Raw genomic sequence first — 4,729 nt, 5'->3', positions numbered from 1 at the left:
AGAATGTCCTAGGGAAAAAATACACATACCGTTGTAATCGGGCGAGTTTCTACTTTCAGATGCAATAGGAATTTGTCGGTTACGTCAATCCGTTCGCGAGATATGGGAGTTTGAAGCTAAGAAATGGTTGAGAAGACAACAAATTTTTCGCACTTCTTCTGCTCCAAACGCTTAACCAGAATGGCCTAGGGAAAAAATACACATACCGTTGTAATCGGGCGAGTTTCTACTTTCAGATGCAATAGGAATTTTTGGGTTGGGTCAATCCGTTCGCGAGATATGGGACTTTGAAGCCAAGAAATGGTTGAGAAGGCAAAAAATTTTTCGCAATTCTGCTGCTCCAAACGCTTAACCAGAATGGCCTAGGGAAAAAATACACATACCGTTGTAATCGGGCGAGTTTCTACTTTCAGATGCAATAGGAATTTTTGGGTTAGGTCAATCCGTTCGCGAGATATGGGAGTTTGAAGCCAAGAAATGGTAGAGATGGCAAAAAATTTTTCACAATTCTGCTGCTCCAAACGCTTAACCAGAATGGCCTAGGGAAAAAATACACATACCGTTGTAATCGGGCGAGTTTCTACTTTCAGATGCAATAGGAATTTTTGGGTTAGGTCAATCCGTTCGCGAGATATGGGACTTTGAAGCCAAGAAATGGTTGAGAAGGCAAAAAATTTTTCGCAATTCTGCTGCTCCAAACGCTTAACCAGAATGGCCTAGGGAAAAAATACACATACCGTTGTAATCGGGCGAGTTTCTACTTTCAGATGCAATAGGAATTTTTCGGTTACGTCAATCCGTTCGCGAGATATGGGAGTTTGAAGCTAAGAAATGGTTGAGAAGACAACAAATTTTTCGAACTTCTGCTGCTTCAAACGCTTAACCAGAATGGCCTAGGGAAAAAATACACATACCGTTGTAATCGGGCGAGTTTCTACTTTCAGATGCAATAGGAATTTTTGGGTTACGTCAATCCGTTCGCGAGATATGGGAGTTTGAAGCCAAGAAATGGTAGAGATGGCAAAATATTTTTCACAATTCTGCTGCTCCAAACGCTTAACCAGAATGGCCCAGGGAAAAAATACACATACCGTTGTAATCGGGCGAGTTTCTACTTTCAGATGCAATAGGAATTTTTGGGTTAGGTCAATCCGTTCGCGAGATATGGGACTTTGAAGCCAAGAAATGGTTGAGAAGGCAAAAAATTTTTCACAATTCTGCTGCTCCAAACGCTTAACTAGAATGGCCTAGGGAAAAAATAAAGATACCGTTGTAATCGGGCGAGTTTCTACTTTCAGATGCAATAGGAATTTTTGGGTTAGTTCAATCCGTTCGCGAGATATGGGAGTTTGAAGCCAAGAAATGGTAGAGAAGGCAAAAAATTTTTCACAATTCTGCTGCTCCAAACGCTTAACCAGAATGGCCAAGGGAAAAAATACACATACCGTGGTAATCGGGCGAGTTTCTACTTTCAGATGCAATAGGAATTTTTGGGTTAGGTCAATTCGTTCGCGAGATATGGGAGTTTGAAGCCAAGAAATGGTAGAGATGGCAAAAAATTTTTCACAATTCTGCTGCTCCAAACGCTTAACCAGAATGGCCTAGGGAAAAAATACACATACCGTTGTAATCGGGCGAGTTTCTACTTTCAGATGCAATAGGAATTTTTGGGTCAGGTCAATCCGTTCGCGAGATATGGGACTTTGAAGCCAAGAAATGGTTGAGAAGGCAAAAAATTTTTCGCAATTCTGCTGCTCCAAACGCTTAACCAGAATGGCCTAGGGAAAAAATACACATACCGTTGTAATCGGGCGAGTTTCTACTTTCAGATGCAATAGGAATTTTTCGGTTACGTCAATCCGTTCGCGAGATATGGGAGTTTGAAGCTAAGAAATGGTTGAGAAGACAACAAATTTTTCGCACTTCTGCTGCTCCAAACGCTTAACCAGAATGGCCTAGGGAAAAAATACACATACCGTTGTAATCGGGCGAGTTTCTACTTTCAGATGCAATAGGAATTTTTGGGTTACGTCAATCCGTTCGCGAGATATGGGAGTTTGAAGCCAAGAAATGGTAGAGATGGCAAAAAATTTTTCACAATTCTGCTGCTCCAAACGCTTAACCAGAATGGCCCAGGGAAAAAATACACATACCGTTGTAATCGGGCGAGTTTCTACTTTCAGATGCAATAGGAATTTTTGGGTTAGGTCAATCCGTTCGCGAGATATGGGACTTTGAAGCCAAGAAATGGTTGAGAAGGCAAAAAATTTTTCGCAATTCTGCTGCTCCAAACGCTTAACCAGAATGGCCAAGGGAAAAAATACACATACCGTGGTAATCGGGCGAGTTTCTACTTTCAGATGCAATAGGAATTTTTGGGTTAGGTCAATTCGTTCGCGAGATATGGGAGTTTGAAGCCAAGAAATGGTAGAGATGGCAAAAAATTTTTCACAATTCTGCTGCTCCAAACGCTTAACCAGAATGGCCTAGGGAAAAAATACACATACCGTTGTAATCGGGCGAGTTTCTACTTTCAGATGCAATAGGAATTTTTCGGTTACGTCAATCCGTTCGCGAGATATGGGAGTTTGAAGCTAAGAAATGGTTGAGAAGACAACAAATTTTTCGAACTTCTGCTGCTTCAAACGCTTAACCAGAATGGCCTAGGGAAAAAATACACATACCGTTGTAATCGGGCGAGTTTCTACTTTCAGATGCAATAGGAATTTTTGGGTTACGTCAATCCGTTCGCGAGATATGGGAGTTTGAAGCCAAGAAATGGTAGAGATGGCAAAATATTTTTCACAATTCTGCTGCTCCAAACGCTTAACCAGAATGGCCCAGGGAAAAAATACACATACCGTTGTAATCGGGCGAGTTTCTACTTTCAGATGCAATAGGAATTTTTGGGTTAGGTCAATCCGTTCGCGAGATATGGGACTTTGAAGCCAAGAAATGGTTGAGAAGGCAAAAAATTTTTCACAATTCTGCTGCTCCAAACGCTTAACTAGAATGGCCTAGGGAAAAAATAAAGATACCGTTGTAATCGGGCGAGTTTGTACTTTCAGATGCAATAGGAATTTTTGGGTTAGGTCAATCCGTTCGCGAGATATGGGAGTTTGAAGCCAAGAAATGGTAGAGAAGGCAAAAAATTTTTCACAATTCTGCTGCTCCAAACGCTTAACCAGAATGGCCAAGGGAAAAAATACACATACCGTGGTAATCGGGCGAGTTTCTACTTTCAGATGCAATAGGAATTTTTCGGTTACGTCAATCCGTTCGCGAGATATGGGAGTTTGAAGCTAAGAAATGGTTGAGAAGACAACAAATTTTTCGCACTTCTGCTGCTCCAAACGCTTAACCAGAATGGCCTAGGGAAAAAATACACATACCGCTGTAATCGGGCGAGTTTCTACTTTCAGATGCAACAGGAATTTTTGGTTTAGGTCAATCCGTTCGCGAGATATGGGAGTTTGAAGCCAAGAAATGGTTGAGAAGGCAAAAAATTTTTCGCAATTCTGCTGCTCCAAACCCTTAACCAGAATGGCCTAGGGAAAAAATACACATACCGTTGTAATCGGGCGAGTTTCTACTTTCAGATGCAATAGGAATTTTTGGGTTGGGTCAATCCGTTCGCGAGATATGGGACTTTGAAGCCAAGAAATGGTTGAGAAGGCAAAAAATTTTTCGCAATTCTGCTGCTCCAAACGCTTAACCAGAATGGCCTAGGGAAAAAATACACATACCGTTGTAATCGGGCGAGATTCTACTTTCAGATGCAATTGGAATTTTTGGGTTAGGTCAATCCGTTCGCGAGATATGGGAGTTTGAAGCCAAGAAATGGTAGAGAAGGCAAAAAATTTTTCACAATTCTGCTGCTCCAAACGCTTAACCAGAATGGCCAAGGGAAAAAATACACATACCGTGGTAATCGGGCGAGTTTCTACTTTCAGATGCAATAGGAATTTTTGGGTTAGGTCAATCCGTTCGCGAGATATGGGACTTTGAAGCCAAGAAATGGTTGAGAAGGCAAAAAATTTTTCGCAATTCTGCTGCTCCAAACGCTTAACCAGAATGTCCTAGGGAAAAAATACACATACCGTTGTAATCGGGCGAGTTTCTACTTTCAGATGCAATAGGAATTTTTGGGTTAGGTCAATCCGTTCGCGAGATATGGGACTTTGAAGCCAAGAAATGGTTGAGAAGGCAAAAAATTTTTCACAATTCTGCTGCTCCAAACGCTTAACTAGAATGGCCTAGGGAAAAAATAAAGATACCGTTGTAATCGGGCGAGTTTGTACTTTCAGATGCAATAGGAATTTTTGGGTTAGGTCAATCCGTTCGCGAGATATGGGAGTTTGAAGCCAAGAAATGGTAGAGAAGGCAAAAAATTTTTCACAATTCTGCTGCTCCAAACGCTTAACCAGAATGGCCAAGGGAAAAAATACACATACCGTGGTAATCGGGCGAGTTTCTACTTTCAGATGCAATAGGAATTTTTCGGTTACGTCAATCCGTTCGCGAGATATGGGAGTTTGAAGCTAAGAAATGGTTGAGAAGACAACAAATTTTTCGCACTTCTGCTGCTCCAAACGCTTAACCAGAATGGCCTAGGGAAAAAATACACATACCGCTGTAATCGGGCGAGTTTCTACTTTCAGATGCAACAGGAATTTTTGGTTTAGGTCAATCCGTTCGCGAGATATGGGAGTTTGAAGCCAAGAAATGG

Source organism: Ptiloglossa arizonensis, unplaced genomic scaffold (assembly GCF_051014685.1).
Source record: "Ptiloglossa arizonensis isolate GNS036 unplaced genomic scaffold, iyPtiAriz1_principal scaffold0021, whole genome shotgun sequence".
Taxonomy (NCBI): domain Eukaryota; kingdom Metazoa; phylum Arthropoda; class Insecta; order Hymenoptera; family Colletidae; genus Ptiloglossa; species Ptiloglossa arizonensis.
This window is presented reverse-complemented; position numbering follows the sequence as displayed.